This window comes from Herpailurus yagouaroundi, unplaced genomic scaffold (assembly GCF_014898765.1).
Source record: "Herpailurus yagouaroundi ecotype Mexico unplaced genomic scaffold, PumYag 77, whole genome shotgun sequence".
NCBI lineage: Eukaryota > Metazoa > Chordata > Mammalia > Carnivora > Felidae > Herpailurus > Herpailurus yagouaroundi.
The window spans coordinates 100,987,647-101,007,789 of NW_024412388.1; the positions used below are offsets into that span (position 1 = coordinate 100,987,647).

The 20,143-nt window shown below is 42.3% G+C and overlaps 1 long non-coding RNA gene across 4 annotated transcripts; it reads left to right on the forward strand.

The window, feature by feature from the left end:
- The first annotated feature begins 25 nt into the window (after positions 1-25).
- LOC121027781 (uncharacterized) lies at positions 26-18,555 on the forward strand. Of its 4 annotated transcripts, none has more exons than XR_005788931.1 (5): positions 26-852; positions 7,084-7,217; positions 9,196-9,284; positions 17,376-17,437; positions 18,026-18,555. It is a non-coding gene; the product is annotated as an uncharacterized LOC121027781 (long non-coding RNA). The 4 variants fall into 4 exon arrangements; XR_005788929.1 differs by lacking the exon at positions 17,376-17,437 and having other exon boundaries at positions 26-547; positions 763-852; XR_005788930.1 differs by lacking the exon at positions 17,376-17,437 and having other exon boundaries at positions 26-405; positions 763-852.
- The last annotated feature ends 1,588 nt before the right edge of the window (positions 18,556-20,143 follow it).

A 20,143-nucleotide genomic window follows, 5' to 3' on the forward strand; every position in this document is an offset into this window, starting at 1 on the left:
CCGGCGGAGGGAGGGCTAGGGCGGAGGGGAGGAAAAGAGCGAGGCTGGGAGTGAGCGGCATAGTATAAGCAGCGTCACCCTTTTACGGGGACGATCCCTCTATCGCTGTGGCGACCAGAGAGGCCAGAGGACCACTTAAAAAGCCCCGCTGGTCTGCCACGGGGACGGCCTCCTTTGCGCCCTCGGATTGGGCCCACGGACCCAGACCGGGCCCTTCCATTGGCGGTGGTGCTGTCAGTTGCTCAGCGCACAGCTTGCTGGGAGCTGTAGGACGAGGGGTCCTCGTCCCAGAGGCTTCGGACGCTATGAAGGACGTTTCTGCTCGGCCGGCCTGAGCCCACGAGTTCCCTCCTGGGCCTCCTCAGCTTATTTTAGTCCAGGAATCCCCCAGGCCCAGCATTGCAGGTTACAAGAGCTTCGTTGAGCCCCGAGGTTCTGGGGACCCGTCTGGGAGACCGTTGAACCGAAGGCTGGCTTCGTGGTTCCCCTGGGGTGGGTCTTTGTGTGACCCTTCGGGGCCAGGGGCGCGGAAGGCCAGAGGGGTTAGGTATTTGTCACCCAGAAGCCTACAGTTTCGTACGCCAGAAACGGAGCAAGTTTGTCCGGCTGTTTTGAGCAGTCAGTCCAAGGGGGGCCGTGACTGGTCACAATGGGAGAGTGGCTCCTGGCCAAGAGGGAGGGAACCCTTTGTAGGCTCACAAAATAATTGGGAAGATGAACGCGACAGGCAGCCTTGGCAATTTCTTTGTCTCCTTCTTCAAGTATCCTCACCAGGAGTCTCCTTATTCGGCCCTCTGGGGGCTTTGCCACACCCGAGATCTGGGACCTGTATCTCCACAATTTCCAGAAATGGTAACCCTCTAGCTCCTTCCCCTCCACTGTTCTATTTCCAGTCCCTTAAGCTTGTCCAGTATGCCTGGTTCTCTCACTGCTGGTTTTGTTCCTGACCTTCCCTAGTTGATTTGGACCCGATGGGCAGCTGTTGTATTGAGTTCATGCTAGAGGCACACTTAGCGTGGAGCCTAAGCTTACAAAAATATGGAATCTGAAACCCAAGACAAAATAACACTTGACTTTAGAGTATGAAAACTATAAACGTTTTTAAAAATGGAAATGTTTGGCCGTTTCCAAAATACAGCATGGCAATGAGTCCAATGCCACTGTTACATAAAAATGATTTGTGATTTCTAAAAATGATTATGACCACGAAGGTCTTAAAAAATAGTCCTTACCTGGATATCTTCAGGTTCTCCTCCTCCTTCTGACTCAGACTCTCCTTTCTAGCATCTAATACCTTATGTACTCAGCAGGTAACTTGAATGGGGTGAGAAAAGCAAGACTATCTGGAAAACTCACTGACTTTCTGCTTAAAAATCTATGTTTTGTCGACCTCCTCTCACACCCATCCTGACTGCCTTTCTTCTCTTCCTGAAGACCTTTGCTCTTTTACTCCAACCTCTCCTGGCTCTTCAAAACTTTGCTGCTCCTACATTTTCAGTCACTCCTTTACTAGCATGTTCTTTCTGCCAAGAGTTGTGATCAAGTCCTAAAGGGGGATGCACATCCCCCCTCGACTCAGCTGACTTTCAATTTAGCTGACTTTTCTCACCACTATATTTCTCAAAAGAATTGTCCTGCTTTCTGTGTTCATCACCACCCATTTTTTTCCTCCCTCAAATAAACAAACTCCTCCTTTAAAAAAAAAATTTTTTTTAATGTTTATTTATTTTTGAGAGAGAGCACCAGCGGAGGAGGGGCAGAGACAGAGAGGGAGAAAGAGAATCTGAAACAGGCTCCAGGCTCTGAGCTGTCAGCACAGAGCCCGATGTGGGGCTCAAACCCATGAACCGCGAGATCATGACCTGAGCTGAAGTCGGAAGCCTAACCGACAACCACCCAGGCGCCCCAACTCCTCTCTTCTGTTGAAACTTTTCACTTGTAGGGGCGCCTGGGTGGCGCAGTCGGTTGAGCGTCCGACTTCAGCCAGGTCACGATCTCGCGGTCCGGGAGTTCGAGCCCCGCGTCAGGCTCTGGGCTGATGGCTCAGAGCCTGGAGCCTGTTTCCGATTCTGTGTCTCCCTCTCTCTCTAACCCCTCCCCCCGTTCATGCTCTGTCTCTCTCTGTCCCAAAAATAAATAAAAAAACGTTGGGAAAAAAAATTAAAAAAAAAAAAGAAAAGAAACTTTTCACTTGTAGATTACAAGTGACCAAGTCACTTTTCGTCAATATACTATCCCCAATATACAGCCTCTTTAGTACTTACCATTGTTATGTACTTCCTCATCCTTAAAACTTGCTTTCTTTTTCTGAATCCTCTACTCTTCTGGCCTAATCTCTTGGTCTGTTTCTCACACTCTCCTTCCCTGGTTTCCCTTCGTCCTCTTTATACCCTACCTTTTTTTCTCTATTGGTCATGTTACGTAGATGATTCCCACATCCACACTTTCTCCCCTGAGCTTTGGTCACAGCTGTTCTAAATCTGCACTCATTGTGTCCCCATCTTCCTAAACCCCACATACCTTAAACTTCATTGAACTTTTTTGCTCACTAAACTGTGCTCTCTGAACTTTCCTATTTTATTCTCTCAAGGATATCATTATTCCCCCTTCTCTCCAGCTTGAAAGCTTATAGTGTTCCTGGCTTCCTTTCTCTTTTTCCATGTCCAGGCAGGTACCACTTTCTTTCCATGCCCACTGCCAACATCATACTGCATAGAATTTTAGGATGAATACAGGACCCTTACCTGTAGTATTACACCCTCACCTCAGATATTACGGTAGTCTCTGAATTAGCCCTGCCCTCCATTTTTTTTCAACCAATCCTATGATTTTTCCCAAATTAATTCTAAAAACATGTGAAAACATGGTACAAGTCAGTCTTCATTCTGAAAGTTGCACTAGCTCCCTATCGCCATAGGATAAAATCTGGATTCCCTAATACGTCGATAAACCTGGCCTTTTAGTTACCCCCCTAAACATGGTCAAACACACTTCTTGGCCTTTGCCAGTTTTGTCTGCAGAATTCTTCCACCTTTACTATTTAAACCTCCCCGTCCTTTGAGGTCAGGCCTGCTTTACACAACTGCCTCGAAATTCCCTGTTGCTTCAGAGCCCCAAATTTGAGCTCCAGTGGCTCTTTTCCTCTACTTTTCTCTTTTCAGTCTGTGTCACATGGTAGTATTAAGTGTTTTTATTATGTATGTGTGTGTGGGTGCCATGTATATATGTATGCACCACACACACGCACAAATACACTGTGTCTCTATTAAGATGAGAACCCTTGGGAACCAACCTAGTGCCTAATCAGTAGACATGTAATAAGGACTTGTTATTGGCGAGGCAGGACATGATGATGATGTCCAATTAAGGAGGATAAACAGGACTACAGGCAACCAAGAGTTTTGTGGCTGGTGCAGACCGTAGGTGATAATGGCGTGAGATCACAGGCGAGGATTAGTTAAGGATTCTCCTTTCCCGGAATCAGCTCAGTGTTTTATTCCATGCTAACAGACTACTTCCCTCTTTTCTGAGGACCCCAGGCAGCAAATAGTTACAGGGAAGGGCAGAAGTCACAGGGTCAGAGGAATAGGACTGATGAAAGTGATCAGGTCCATCGGGGTGTCTAAATGTCAGCCCACTCTCGTAGCCCAGGACAGGGAAAGTACCAAAGGCAGGAAGGGTGGAAAAGCAGGGTGACTCATCAAGAAATCAGGGCTTGCTTGGACATTGTGATCGATTAGCACCAGCAGAGACTGAGTGAATATACACAGAAGGTGAACCAGAGAGCTATGCCGGACTTACCTTTCACCATTAAACTTCTTTCTCACCCCCCATCCTTTTTCCATCCTTCAAGGGAAAGAGAATCGTTTCTCCCAGGATCTGTGCTCTGAGGCCCAGCCTCACCTGCCTGTTCTCTCTCCTCTGTCTTCGTCCGTTCCTTTCTGGTGGACTTTTCTTTCAACTCCTACTCATGCGTAAATCTGCTACCCTATGCCCCTCTCTAGCTCCTGATTTCCCGTGGCCTCTTAAAAAGAAGAGTCTACACTTGCTTCTCTAATTCTTGCATTTTACTCCTAAACACTAGGCTCTGGCTTTTGCTGTCACCATTTCTCTGAAAATTGCTTTGGCCAGAGTCCCTGGTAACTTCCAACTTGTTCAATCCAGTGAATACTTTTCAGTTATGATCGAGCAGAATTTGCTATCGTTTTTGTTTGTTTTTAACATTTTTATTTATTTGTGGGACAGAGAGAGACAGAGCATGAACGGGGGAGGGGCAGAGAGAGAGGGAGACACAGAATCGGAAACAGGCTCCAGGCCCTGAGCCATCAGCCCAGAGCCCGACGCGGGGCTCGAACCCACGGACCGCGAGATCGTGACCTGGCTGAAGTCGGACGCTTAACCGACTGCGCCACCCAGGCGCCCCTGTTTGTTTTTAAAGTAAGCTCCCTCTCGGAGAGAGAGAAGGAGACACCCATCGTGGGGCTGGAGCTCAAGACTTGGAGAGCGACATGCTGTACCAACTGAGCCAGGTGCCCCTGCTTTCAACGCTGCCTCATTTCTTGAAACTTTCTCTTTCTCCTCCCTTGGTTGCTATAACACTGTTCTCGATGTTCCTTCCATTTCCTGCCTCTCTAACCAATCCTTCTCTTTCTCCCTGCAGTGCACTATTTCTTCCACCGGGCTCTTAAAACACTGGTATTCCCCAGGGTCCTCAGCCCTATTTAAAAAAAAAAAAAAAAAAAAAAAAAAAAAATCTTCATCCTCCCTGATGGTTGTGAGATTTGGAGGTGGCGTTTATAGAGCACTAGCCCATGTTTTATATGGGGGCTCTTTTTTTTTTTTTTTTTTTTTTTTACTGTTATTATTGCCCACATCATATCTCTGAATTTACTCCCTCCCTTCTATGCCTATTATTCCTGCTTTTTAGTTCAAGTCCTTACCAGGCTTTCTTTGGATTACTAATTACTGTCCCTGTTTCCAGTCCATTCTCTATGACCCTGTCAAAAATCTTTCTGAAACCCTACTTTGGTCATGATCTTCAGTGGCTATTCAGGACCTTCATTTCTTCATCAGATATTCTTTGAGCACCCGGAGTATGTTTTCCCCAAATGTCTTTGTGGCTTGCTCCCCACTAGAACGGTAATAAGGGCAGGGACTTTTGACTGTGTGCCAAGATACATCATTGTGTAGAGCAAAAATCCCTGCTTTCATGGAATCTATCTTCTAGGAGGGGCTTCCCTTAACTCTACCTTTTCCCTCTGCAACCTAGGCCTAGTCAACCTCATTTCTCCTACTGCCTCATCCTGATTTTTTTTTGCTTTCCTAACAGAGCCTGATTCCTAAAAGAGTCTTTAGTGCCATCTAGTGGAAGTAGCTGCAATAAAATGCTCTCCTACTTCCAAAGCTTAGACAGCGCACACTTCTATTTTGCTTATTTTGAACTGAGATGGGTAAGAGAAAACTTGGTCCCATTGCATTATGGCTGCTTTGCAGTTTATCTAGAAATTCGCCGTGCTTGAGATGTTTCTTTTTTTTTTTTTTTAATGTTTATCTTTGAGAAAGAGTGCCGGCGCACACAAAGGGAAGTGGTCCAGAGAGAGAGGGAGACAGATAATTTGGCACAGAGCCAGGTGCGGGGCTTGAACTCACGAACTGTGAGATTATGGCCTGAGCCAAAAGTTGGACACTCAACAGACTGAGCCACCAAGGTGCCCCAAGATGTTTCTAATTGTGAGATCTAATAAGTATAAATAGTTCCTTATAACTGAGATTTTACGTTAACTGGGCAGCTCTTCACTCTTGAGAAGGTATGGGATGAAAGGCCTAGAATGATCTGAGCTTTGGAGCTCTCCTTGTGTAACTACTTTCAGGTCAGACTGGAACTAAACGACTCATAAGATCCGTTGTTACTTATTACTCACCATTTCAGAAAAAATTCTCCACAGTCTTCTTTAACATCTCACTTGACTCCTAGCTGCCTGACCAAATGCTCTGCCCTGACCCCAAACACCCCATAGTGGATATAGTCAGGAAGCTGCACCCAATCTTAATTGGTTTGGCATAAATATAAGCTATTCTTAGATTGTACTTGATTACACACTTTATTCATTTTATTCATTTTCTGTGAATTCCTTTTTTCTGTGTTTATGAAATAATAAAGCTCATTATTAACCTTTTTTGAAATAAATGTTTTATGAAGCCCCTGATAGATTAACATATTTACTAAAAAATTAATGTGGATAAACACTTTGTGATTAGATTATCTTTTATATAAGTTTATCTTCCACATAAAATATACATAAATAAATTGGGTAATAATACAAAGAAAATGGCACATTTTGAGATTGGATTTTGTACTGCGGATGGTGATAATTCTTGTGATTAAAATTAGAGTAGTAGTGGGGCGCCTGGGTGGCGCAGTTGGTTAAGCGTCCGACTTCAGCCAGGTCACGATCTCGCGGTCCGGGAGTTCGAGCCCTGCGTCGGGCTCTGGGCTGATGGCTCAGAGCCTGGAGCCTGTTTCCGATTCTGTGTCTCCCTCTCTCTCTGCCCCTCCCCCGTTCATGCTCTGTCTCTCTCTGTCCCAAAAATAAATAAACGTTGAAAAAAAAATTAAAAAAAAAATTAGAGCAGTAGTTGTGAATGTTCTTAGAGAACAGATACTAAAAGGCATGTTTTAGGTGAGTAAACAGACAAAAAAAATCACACCTGTATGCACAGAGAACAAACTGGTGGGTGCCAGAAGGGAGGGAAGGGGGGAAGGGCAAAATGAATAAAGGGCGGTGGGAGATACAGGCTTCCAGTCTCGGAATGAATGGGTCACAGGAATCAACGGCACAGCATAAGGAATATATTCAATGATACTGTAATAGCATTGTATGGCGGCAGATGGTAGCGACACTTGTGGTGAGGATAGCATCATGGTTAGACTTGCCGAATGACTGTGTCGTATACCTGAAAGGTAACATTGCATGTCAACTACACTCAAAAAAATTAATGAAAAAGAAGAAAAAATAAAAGGCATGTTTTGCACTCTTTATAATATTGCATTATAATTTAACATATGCTATTTTTTTCCCTTAGGATTCTTTTGTTATTTGTATTTAATGAACATGTCAACTTGCCAGATTAATCACGAAACTTTTGATGTAGAAGAGACCCTTTGTCTGGACTACATTTGCCCCAGATATCTTCATGGCTTGTTCCCTATCAGAATGGTAAGTCTCTGAAGATAAAGGCTATTGTCTGTGGTGTTCTCTGTGTATTCACAGTATCTAGATGCATGTCTAGCCCGTGACTGGAGCCCAATAAATATTTATTAGATGGATATATGAGAAAATTGAGGCACAGCTAGGTAAAGACATGGCCTGAGGTCACATGAAATTACTGGAGAACTGGGACATGAATCCATGTCTTCTGACTCTTACTCTGTTGAGTTGTTCAGTATAACAGCTCGTCTCTATTCAGTACAGCTTCATTCATTCATTCATTCATTCATTCATTCATTCAGAGAGTATGAGCAGGAGAGTGGCAGAGAGCAGCTGGGAGAGAATCCCAAGCTGGCTCCACATTGTCAGTGCAGAGCCTGATGCGGGCTTGATCTCACAAACCATGAGATCATAACCTGAGCCAAAATTAAGAGTCAGACACTTAACCAACGGAGCCACCCAGGTGCCCCAGATCGGTACAGCTTTTAGTTCAGGCACCTGGGTCCCCTACCCTGAGCTCTTTGCTTTGAAAGGAACTACTCAGGCTCCTCTGCAGTCACATCCCTACCCAGGGGACAGGGAATACTAAGAATACATTATCCCACTCTACCCCCTTCACCTTGGCCTCAGGAGTGGTCAAAGGGCAGCTGCTGGGGGTGGTGGAGCTTGATGGAGTTTGTTGGGATGTCCTCCATGGGGTGGAAAGAGAAAAACAATATGGGCTAATGCCTCTTTTTCTCCTTTTGCTCCTGGCCCCCCACATGTTATGAGTGGGCCTGTCTCCATAGTAAATCTAGTTGTCCCCAAGTATTAAATGTCATTTAAATCAACACTGTGTGAATACCTATATTGTGCCAGACACTGTGTTGGGTATTTTCAAATGTATTTTTTCATTTAAATGTTCTCCTTATTTAATAAGACTCAGAAGTAACTTGATTAAGGACCCACAACTAATCAGGTACAGAGCTAAATGCAGAACCCGTATCCTCAGGAAGTGTTAAGTGTTCTACCCTTACCAAAACACTAGTGTGTGTGTGTGTGTGTGTGTGTGTGTGTGTGTGTGTGTGTGTAGATTTTTTTTAGTGAGAAAATAATGTTTGATCAAAACATGTGAACAGTTTAAAAGGGTGTAAGTAAATAGTAAATCTCATGTGCCAGGCCCTGAATCAGAAATAACCAGTTAACAATTTCTTTTGTTAAAGATACCCATATATTTTAAAACTTACCACCCACAATTTTGAACCTTTTTATTTGGAAAACCTTAGATATGAGCTATACATAGTGGAGAGAGAATAACAAACCTCCAAGAATCTATCATTCGGTGTCACCAGTTCATAGCATTCTCTCATTTTTATTTCATATATTTCCACCACTGTTACTTTTATTATTATTTTTATTTGTTGGGGTATCTTAAATCAAGTCCAAGATATCATGTCATTTTATTAAATTATGTTAAGATTATATTAATATACTTATTTGGAGAGGTTTAATTATAAATATGGAAAATATTTTGGCTTTTCATGTAGAATTCTTAATTTGAAAAATACCACATATGAAAAAAAATAAATAAAAAAAAAGAAAAATACCATATATGGTTAAATACTAATTTAATGGGGCGCCTGGGTGGTGCAGTCGGTTAAGCGTCCGACTTCAGCCAGGTCACGATCTCACGGTCCGTGAGTTCGAGCCCCGCGTCAGGCTCTGGGCTGATGGCTCAGAGCCTGGAGCCTGTTTCCGATTCTGTGTCTCCCTCTCTCTCTGCCCCTCCCCCGTTCATGCTCTGTCTCTGTCCCATAAATAAATAAAAACGTTGAAAAAAATAAAAAAAGAGTGCTCAAAAATTAAAAAAAAAAATACTAATTTAAATCCTCTCCTTCATTTCAAAGAGGACTCGGATGGGAGCTAGGCATTTAAAAATGGTTTTTGTGACTATAAATAAAACTTGTATGTGTACAGCCTGTGTTATATCATGCTGTTTTCTTTTCAGGATTCTGTGGGGCTGCATATTTTTTTGTGATAGTCAGGCCACTTTCTGTTTTTTTCTTTTCCCTTCCTTCGGAAGAGCTGTTCAAAATGGTAAGCAAATAAATGCCCTTTTTTCCTTCTCGCTTCTCTGAGTGATAGAACCTGAAAATGATGAATATAAAAGCGCAGATTATGATTTAATGTGGTGCCTTTTCTAATTCAAATGACTGCTAACTTTTCTGAGCTGAGGTGCACCCACATCTTGGTAATAGCATTTAGAACATGAGTAGATTATAATATATCATGGCTTAGAGAGAAGCCTATACATTAGTTCCAGGAATGTTGCTAGGAAATATATATAAATAATGTTCCTGGTTGCCCAGAAATCTATATAATCTCCACCAACTGAGGCAAAGCCCAGTTATTTATTTCTATATTGACAGCAACTATTTTTTTCTTAAGTACCTATTTTCTAGGTAGCATTCCAATCTGCACTGCATTTTAATAAATTCTTCACTTTTTTTGCACAGTGTGCAGGACCTGAAAGCTTTTTTTCCTTTTATTAATGAGGAGTTCATGGTGTTTTCAGGAAACTCTGGTGTGATATATCCTTTATATTCTTCAGTGTTCACACCTCTCTTTTAGACAGACTCCCATCAGGAAAATCTTTGGAGTGATACTCTCTGGGGGGGTTGGACTGGGGAGGGGGTCCTTGGGGAGGCTGTTCCTAAATATCTATATGACAAGAGCTGAGAGGCAGTGACCTGGGTGGAAAGAAGACTCAGAAGCTTGGTTGCACAGCAAAAACATTTTCCTCATGTACGTATCCAGCGTGGCTTGGTGCCGCCACTGTCTAGACTTGCGCTGTCCCACATGTGGCTTTTGAGCACTTGACATGTGCTTAATACAAATTAGAAATGGTCTAAGTGTACAAACATGCCTGTTTGAAAAGATTTACAATGAAAAAAGGAATGTCAAATATCTCAAATGTAACGTTTTATATGGATTGCATGTTGAAATGGCCTATATTATAAATATACGTGTATTTTAAAATAGGCACTTTATTTTTTGGAGTAGTTTTAGGTTCCCAGCAAAATTGAGCAGAAGGCACAGAGAGTTCTTATAGATCCCCTCTCCTCTCACGTACAGCCTCCCTACCATCAGCATCCTGTGCTAAGGAATTACCTTTGTTGTAATTGAACCAATATTGATACATCATTATCACCAAAGTGCACAGTTTTCATTAAGGCTCACTCTTGGTGTTGTGCACTCAGTAGGTTTTGACAAATGTATGATGTCGTGTATCCACCATTACAGTATCACACAGAGTAATCTCACTGCCCTAAAAATCCCCAGTGCTTCGCGTATTCACCTCTTCCTCTCCTCACACTCCTGGCAAAGCCCTCATCCTTTTACTGTCTGTGGCTTGTCTTTTGCCCGATGACGTATCGCTGGAGTCATACAGTATGTAGCCTTTTCAGAGTGGCTTCTTTCACCTAGTAACAGACATTTCAGATTCCTTCGCATCTTTTCATGACTTGATAGCTTATTATTATTATTTCTTTTGCACTGGCCACTGTTGCAATATATGAAAGTGGTAATCTTTTCATAGAACTCTAGTACATAAGATCTATTATTAAGCTTATTTTCACTTGTTCCTTTTTACTTCCGTAATGTGGCTTCCAGAATAAAATTGGGTAGACTGCTTACATTAAATGTGTGCTGAACAGCACTGCTCTAGACCTTGGTAAGACAGTGTCATTGATAGTTTGTCTTCAATAAAATCTTCTCATTCCAACGCCTGCCTAAATTTTGCTGCCCCTACAAAGAGCATTCTCCATCTCTAGGACTTCTATACTTTGGGTCGGTCCCTCTACGTTGCCCCCAAACTACTTGGGATTACTATGGTTCTCCCCCTACCTTTCCCAAAAGAGACTTATGTTATTTAATTCATTTTGTCAGGAACAGGTGACAACTGATGAATTAGGTCCTTTTTCACTCTGTTGGGTTCTCTGGAGCATTTTAATTATGGTGTTAATTATGGTGGCCAAGTGGCTTATAATAAAAAGTTTTTCATGGAAGATGTGACCCAAAGACTTAGGAATGAACTTTTTTTGGTTAAAAAATCTTTGAATTTATCTTACTTTACATTTAGAGAAGTAGCTAATACATTAATATTGTTTCTAGAAACTAATTGGAATAGGAATTCATTCTATCGTAATCTGATTTATTCCTCTTTGTGTTAGATCTGTTCATCCATGCATTCTCATTGGGAGTGATATTGCCCACAAGAAGGCAAAAATTGGTTCTCGGGGTATAAAAAAATCTTTTTTAAAGTATAAAACATATGTATTATATATACATAATATATATAATGTATATGTATATATAATACACATATACGCACATTACAAAGCCAAATTACAGCTCATCTGTGTATTAAAATTTCCTGAGGAGGCAATTAGAAAAAAAAAAAGTCTGAAAATTTTCCTTAGGGGCTTAGTTATGAAAGATGTGTTGAGAGACACTGGTTTATCTGGGCTAAATATTCCCATTGCCTGCACATTACAGCAGAATGTTTTTATGACCAGTTAATCTTAAAAGTTTCTCAAGTAGGGAGGGGAGGAAAAACTGGAGGAAAGATCTAGAAAGATTTCTATTTACAGATTGGAGGAAAAGGAGCATCTGAAGAGTGCTAGAAATCCCAACTGATCAACAGTTATTAACATTTTGCCAGATTATTAATTTTTTAATTTTTAGAGAGAGAGAGAGCACACAAGCAGGGGAGAGGGGCAGAGGGAGAGGGAGAGAATCCTAAGCAGGCTCCACACTCAGCACAGAGCCCGATGTGGGGCTCGATCTCACAACCCTGGGATCATGATCTAAGCTGAAATCAAGAGTTGGACACTCGACCAACTGAGTCAGCTAGGCGCCCCTGCCAGATTGGTTGATTCATGCGTTCATTCTCTCTCTCCCTCTCCCCGCTGACCCCCTCCACCACTCCCTGGAGTAGCTGGGGGGGGTAGTATGTGGCTATTCATTGCACTAGTTTTTCAAGTGTTTTCTGGGTGTGAAAATTTTCAAAATAAAAGGTGGGGTAAAATGTCATCCTTCTGCAAATCCTATCTTTACCCACTTCGGTACCCTGATTCTACATGGGGACCCTGTTGAACTAAGTTTCTTAGTAAAGTGTTTTCTGTCTTCTTTTGTCTTTTGCATATATTCCTTTCTTCCTGGACATATTATTTGGCCTCTTTTTCTTCCTTTACCCACAGCCTTTGCCTGGATAACTCCCAGAAGTCTTTTAAGGTTTGACTTCCTCCAGGAAGCCTTTCGTGACCACCCAGCCCCACTTAAGTCTAGGTTAACAGTCCTCCATATATTCCCTTTATTGTGATTGCCCTTGTCGTATAATGCCAACTCGCACATTAAACTTGTCTGTCTTCCCTGGACTGAGTTCCATGAAGGCAAGGATTATGACTTCTTTTATTCATCTTTTTTTCCTTGGCAGTTACCCCAGGGCCTCACACAGTATTTATTAAATAAAGCAACAATTAATTTTTCTATGAGATACACATTTGTTTTGTATAATTGCATACAAAAGGGAAAACAAGAAAAATTAAAGAAGGCATTGATGTTTTATTTAGCTTATAAAGCTGTACTGCTGATAATAGTATAATATCAGGTTAGACTTTTATAAATATTAAAAATAGCTCCGGGTCCCTATTATTACCCCTGTAAAACTCTTGGCGAGATGTCCCTGACAATTCCGGAAAAAATTGTTTCTCTCAGCTCCAACAGAGCTCTGTTTCTGGTTCTAGATTATAGCATTCTGGGGGATTCGGTGGGGAGATAAAAAGCAAGGGTGTTGTCTTTTCGGAGTTTGGAGTTTAGTGAGAGATACAGATTAGGAGTGACACTAATAGTTTTTCCTTACATTTGTACCATTTTTTAATAGTTTACAACTCAATTTCACATCATTTATTCCTCACAAAAGCCCTGTAAACTAGGTACTATTAAAAAAAATTTTTTTTAATGTTTATTTATTTTTGAAGGAGAGAGAGACAGAGTGTGAGTGGGGGAGGGGAAGAGAGAGAGGGAGACACAGAATCTGAAGCAGGCTTCAGGCTCTGAGCTGTCAGCACAGAGGCCGACGTGGGGCTTGAACTCACAAACTGCGAGATCATGACTTGAGCTGAAGTCGGACGCTTAACCGACTGAGCCACCCAAGCGCCCCTGAACCTGGTACTATTAACTCTATTTTAAGGATGCTGCTAATAAGAATGTGTTATGAAGGTAAGAGATTCTCTTTTTTATTTTCTAGACTTTAGGCATGTTCCCCATATCTGGAGTCCATTGATTTTAAATGGGTAGCACCTTACCAAACTCTTCACCCTTCCTTTTGTACAAAATTGTGTAGGTACAACCAGGCTCCAACTTCACCCTTCACCATTAGGAACTACTCTCTAATGAATGATGTCCTTACTCCAGATTGAAAAGTCCTCCAGTGAAATGCATGAGATTAGGTAGAGTTGATTGTTTTTCTTTTTTAAAGTTTATTTATTTTCAGTAATCTCTACACCCAACGTGGGGTTCAAACTCATAATCCTGAGATCAAGAGTTGTAACACTCTTCTGACTGACCCAGCCAGGTGCCCCAGGTCAATTGTTTTTCTAATTTAGCGCATCTTTAGATATATAATTCTATATATTTACCGAAGACAAAGGCTATGATTGAAGCTATCTAAAATATGTATGCATATTGGGAAAAGACTAGAAGAGTATGCACAGACATGGTAGTCATTACCAGGTGGTAGATTTAGGAGTGATTTTTTTCTCTATAAATTAAAATTTGTTTTATGATTTTTAGAGTGTGTACATATCTGAGTTCTTTTGCATATTAATTAAGGAAAGCTAAGGGTCGTCTATTTTTTTTTAATTAAATATAATTTATTGTCAAATTGGTATCCGTACAACACCCAGTGCTCATCCCAACGGGTAAGGGTCACCTATCCTGAGTCCTAATAGAGTCTTGGCGAATTTAACCCACTAGTTGAGTAGCCATTTTCCCTCTGTCTTCCCATCTCTCATCAAGAACATCTCCTCTCAAGAGAATGCATAGAACTCTGCCAAAATTATTGGGTCAAACCATAGCATCAAGTCACATTGACCAGGAAAGATTTGTCCCTGTATTCCTCAGCTCTGTCACTTTTCTGTTGTGAATTGGACCTAATGGATTCTTGCTTTGTCCCTCCTGAAGCAAAGTACTTTGTTCAGGAGAGGTCAGGCTTATATTCCCACCCACCATGTTTCACAAGGGTGGTTCTCTGATCAAAACTCAGAAATGAAAATGAAACTGGAGGCAGGAAGATTAGTTCAGAGGCTGAGCAGTTGTTTACTTGAGAGAAGATACTGAACTAAGGCAGGAACAGTAAGGATCAAAACTGTAATAGTATGAAAACAGAGGCCCTTGAGCAGTATAATTGATACAAATTGATGATCAATTAATTAGGACCTAGGGGTCAACGATGACTGAAAGCTCTAACTTGGATGACTTCGGTAGATAGTATAACTCACAAAACTGAGTTTGTTTTGGATATGCTTCGAATGAGGTAGCTTCAGATGGGGGCGCCTGGGCAGTAGTTGGGAACGTGTCTGGGTTGGGAGAGATGAAAGCTGGAGATAAAAATTTGAGAATCATCAGATGTTTGTTTGTTTGTTTGTTTGGGTTTTTTTTGGTAACTACCAAAAATGTATGCAATCTTTTGGTTAAAGCGACACTCTTCCTTTGATGTAAATTGTGTCTGCTCCACAATATATGCTTCAGACATTTTTACTGTCTTCATAGTGTTAATGATAGCATTTGGACCACCATTCGTCCAGGGTCCAGGGAGCAACTGAGCACAGGAAGCAGAGTGGAAAATCAAAGGAAGAGATTTCATCACTTAGTGAACTCAGAGGGCTGTCTGTATTCCAGGGATGAGAGACTGTTGCTGGTCTTCAAATGACAAAAAGGAATCTGCACATCCCTTGTTCATGGCCTTTTCTCACAATGTGACTCCAGACGGTTTTCTTGTTTTGTTTGTTTTAATGTTTATTTATTTTTGAGAGAGACAGAGATAGAATGCGAGTGGGTTAGGGGCAGAGACAGAGGGAGACCCAGAATCCAAAGCAGGCTCCAGGCTCGAGCCATCAGCACAGAGCCCGACACAGGGCTCAAACTCACGAGCTGTGAGATCATGACCTGAACCGAAGTCGGACGCTCAACCTACTGAGCCACCCAGGCGCTTTTTTGTTTGTTGGTTTTTAAATCATAATTTGGGCCTAATGCAAAAAAAGAGTCCTGCAGAGTCCCAGCTCACCCTTCGTGTGTGGCCACACCTATGCAAGAGCTGTTAAAGAAAATCAGTTACACTACGTGCTGCCATTTCAACTGACCTGCAGTAGTCCAGCGATATTTGTAGGTAGCGAGGATTGCCCTCCCTACGATGGCAGGTACATATTCTTTTCCTTGACTGAGCAGAGCCCATCTGGAGGGCCTTGAAAGCCCTTGGAGAGAGAATGACCTAATACTAGGTCCTGAGCTTTGGGTGATTCCCTTTTTAACAAGGCCATTTTCTCAGTTGGGGGCTTCCATAGCGTCATAGTTACCTACTCTTCTTCTTCTACAAATACATAGAGCGATGTTGGGGGGAGGGTCACTTTTCACTGTAATGGGAGGTGGGTGACTACTCTCTACTTAAATGCTTGGTCCTGATAAGTCTAGTGAAGCTATGCCCTGCCTAAGCTTACAACTCTACCAAGAGCACAGAGGCTTGCCCGGCTCCTTCAGATCTGCCTGGAAGTTTTTTCCCCAAGTAAGCCCTCTTTTACATTCACATTATGTAGCACTAGGGGTAAGCGTATTTGTGCCCCTTTTGCATGACTTTGCCCAACACACAGACGTTTTCCATCTTCAAGGACTGCAAGAGGATTTTAGTGAGAAAGAAAGAAAAAAGGAAAAAGCTCTTTTCTCTCCCGAGAGCCCCAGGACAGAAAAGACTGTGATCTACCTCTAGCCCAGAGCTGGCTTAGTACTCAGCAATTTAGTTTAGTCACATGCAGCCAAACTGCCCCTATCACTCAGTTCTCCTCCTTTGAAGATTGGACCCACACTGGTTTTATTTTTCATCTTCTCATGCTCCGTGGTCTTTTGTAACATTTAAAATAGTAACCTATGGTTTGGGGAGGCCATTAGCCAATTCACTTCCCTTAGCAGTGTCCACCCGCTGAGCTGTTGTGCTCTAGTCTTCAAGTATCCTCTGACCTGGTTTGAATCAGTAGCTATTTGGACAAGGCTTTCTGTTGTGTCCCAGCTGTTCGAACATTAGACATCTATTCTTTGTCAAAAAGGAGGAAAGAGCAAAGTTGTTCATATGTTTCCTCTTGTGGTTGCGTCAGTATTCGTTTGCCTTGCCCAACACGTGTACTTCATAATCGCTAATTTTTATTTGTTCCTTCATATATGCCCGTGTTACTGTGTGAATCGTATCCCCCCAAAATTCATATGTTGAACTTCGTATTTTGAAGTTCTAACCCCCAGTATGCTTCAGATTGTGACTGTACTTGGAGATAGGGCCTTTAAAGAAGTAATTAAGATTAAATGAAGTCACGTGGGTGGGCCCTAATCCAATATGACAGGTCCTTATAAAGAAGAGGAAGAGACCCCAGGAAGGCAGGTGTACTGAGAAAAGGCAGTGTAAGGACACAGTGAGAAGGTGCCATCTGCAAGCCAAGAAAAGAGGCCTCAGGAGAAACGCACCTTGATGACACTTTGATTTTGGATTTCCAGCCCTCAGAACTGTGAGAAACTTAATTTCTGTTGTTTAAACCGCCCAATCTACGGTGTTTTGTTATGGCAGTTCTAGCAAATGGATACAGCCAGGCCATGTAGTAACTGCTTTCCATGAATTATCTCTTTAATAGTTGCAGTTACCAAATGGGGCAGGTCCTATTGAGACAGGGACTCCCAGTATAATTTTTGCCCACAGCAGGAACTCTGTTCAGAGTATGCTCAGGCCTGACCCTGAAGGTGGGTAAGTAAATAAAATATGCTGGCTCACGAATAGGTGAGGTGGGGAGAGGAATTAAACGGAGCCAAGCATTTTTCTGACAGGCATGTCTCTATCTTGATTATGCTTACTCCTTTTTCATTACATTAAAGGAGAACGGTAACACTTCGTTTACACCGGGGCAAATTCTTACAAGCTTTTATTTATTGAGCTGGTAAGTCCCTTCTGATTATTCACTATTTGTTTTTAATTTCCCCCGCTATTTTGGTCTCTTTCCTACCCAGATCCAGGGAATAGCTGGGAAAAATGTGTTTGCATATACCTATTATTTTTCCTTTCCTATATAGACTGGCTAAAATTGTAGGTCTCAAAGTTTGTCAAAAGTACAGAAACCGACACAAGAATATATAAGAACATGCAGTGTAATGTCGTAAAACGTCAGTGGGGTAAGGATTAATTAATAAATAGTATTGGAGAATAATTTGAAAAAACAATAGTTAACTCTCTTACCTCACAGATTATACCCCAAATTAAGTTAAGATGGAGTAAAGATTTAAATATTAAAGAAGAAACATGGAAGTATTAAAATGTAAAGATAAATATTTTAATATAATCTCAGGGTGCAGAAGTTATGTCTAAACATCCGTAAACAGAAGTCCTAAAAGAAGAAACAAAACTGGAAAAAGTGATAGATTTGATTGCAGAAAAGCGGCATGTCGGCCATGGCAGAGGAGGTAGGACCAGTGCTCAACATTAGTGGATTCAAGGAAGAATTTATAATAATTAAATCTCTTCTTTCCAGGTGTCCTTGAGGCTGAACAAGAATGAACGCATAAGCTGGTCTCGGACGCCAGGTTGGACCAACCGGAAAAGGCATCACCTCAGCAGATGACACCCATCTTCTGAAGGCTTAGAGGTGGTCCCCAAAGGATGCTCGGGGACACGACAAGGTGGTGTCATTAGAGCCAGTTAGGAGAGGCTTGCAGGTTCCACTGCCAGCCCCTTTGCGAACCAGGGGAGTGCTGTGATGGAAAATGGCCCGAGTGTAACTGAGGAAGCATTGCGGTCTCCTCCAGGGAGAAGAGCTGTCCTCACCGACAGCTGAAAATCCACGTGAGCAGCGAAGCCGAAAGCTCCCGGTGAATCCTCATGTGTTAACACATGTAATAATGTGATGGCCAGTATTTATGTAATATTTTAAACCTCTTGTAGCACTTTTACACATGATCCTACTCTTTTAGAAATAGTATGGGTCGTGATGATGGGTTTGAGTTTGAATTCTGGTTCAACCTGTTGGCTGTGTGATCCTAAATAAGTTACTTAACCTCTCAGCACCTGTTTTCTCCTCTGTAAAATGGTGATGGTGATGGTGATGGGTCAAGGTGAGACCCACCTTACAGGATAAGGCTTGAATGAGACAAATACCTAGTATGACATTCGACCCACAGGGGGCACTGCATTTCCTTCTCTAAAGGTAGCTATTTGCATTGGTTGACCTCAAACTTTCACAATGGTTGCATGTTTATAAAAGAAACGTGTTCTCTTCAAATGTGTCTCAAGTTACATGGTGATTCTTAACTGCAGCAATGGGGGTGATGTCTGTACTGTTAAAAAGCACCTGCACCCCGGCCCCAGTCTTCCTTGCTGAGGATCACTGGTCTACACTTCGATATCCCGAGTATCTCTCAGTAGTTGGATATTCTTGTTTGATATTTTCACTCATAGCTTTATTTCAGTAAAGTAAGGGTTTGCCTCCATGGGAGGGCAATACATTAAGCTAATCAAAAAGGTAGTCCACAGATTACTTTCTCATGTGTAGCTAGGTGCCAGGATGCATTTTTTCTTGGGCAATTCAGAGGCGGGGCAGTTAATGGAAAGAAGGATGGAAACACAAAGTGTACTCAGGGCCTACAGGAGGATTGATTGGGCCATGGCGGGGAAAATGGATAAAAAGGAAGGGAGGGGGAACTGGAGACAGTTATCATTTTTCTCATAGCCTCTCATTCTGCAGCTGTGACACGGCTTCTCCTGGGGCACCACTGCCTCTCAATAGAAACTGCTCTCTGTGTGCTGTAACCCTGTCCTACTTCTAGTCTCACCTACCCTAGGTGTGAGGCCTGGATGCTCCACTTAAGTAACATATGGCTACCTGAACCGGCTCGTCAAAATCCTGTCAAGTATCATAAGGTCCTGGAATTTTATCTGTCAAAACCTAAATCGCTGTCCCTAGAATGACACGTGAATACTTGGAAGTAACATCTGGTAACTGCAAATATAGAAGGTGAAGGGAAAGGAAAGGCTCTCACTCTGCTATGAACTGCCCGCAGGCTAGATTCACTGAGCATCTTGGCTTATTCTGAAGAAGTGATATAGGACCAAGGTGTTCATCAGGTTCTTATTTGATATGTTGTTTAGAGTTTGGGGTAAGGGAGCCTATAACTGAAAATGCTAAGGATGCATCTTAGGCCAGACAGTTAGATTTGTGCTGAGAGATGAGATAATGCTGAAGGTCAGGCTATGACTTTGAGAAGACACAGACATACCATTATCCTGGGGAGCCATACCTTTCAGTGAGCACTTGGGCTCCTGTAGTGATTACTGCAGACCCCCCTTCTAGGCTGCGATTTAACTGCTTTGTCCCAGCAAACACCATCAGGAAGCAAGCCTTCCTGGGTTTATCCGCTTGGCCCTCTTTTAATAGCAGCCTTCCAAGGGCTGCCTGGACCCCCATCCTTATTTTGTCATCATCTTCGAGGGAGTCCAAGTACACAGCAGTGAAAACCAATAGACAAAACAGTGTGTGATTTTGTGCTAAATTGCATGTATAAAGGTGAGAGTAAAATCGTGGCGTGTAGAACTGCTCAGAAACAGCTTCATGGGGGAAGAATTTTTGCCGGAGGCTAAGTAGGATTTAAAGAAA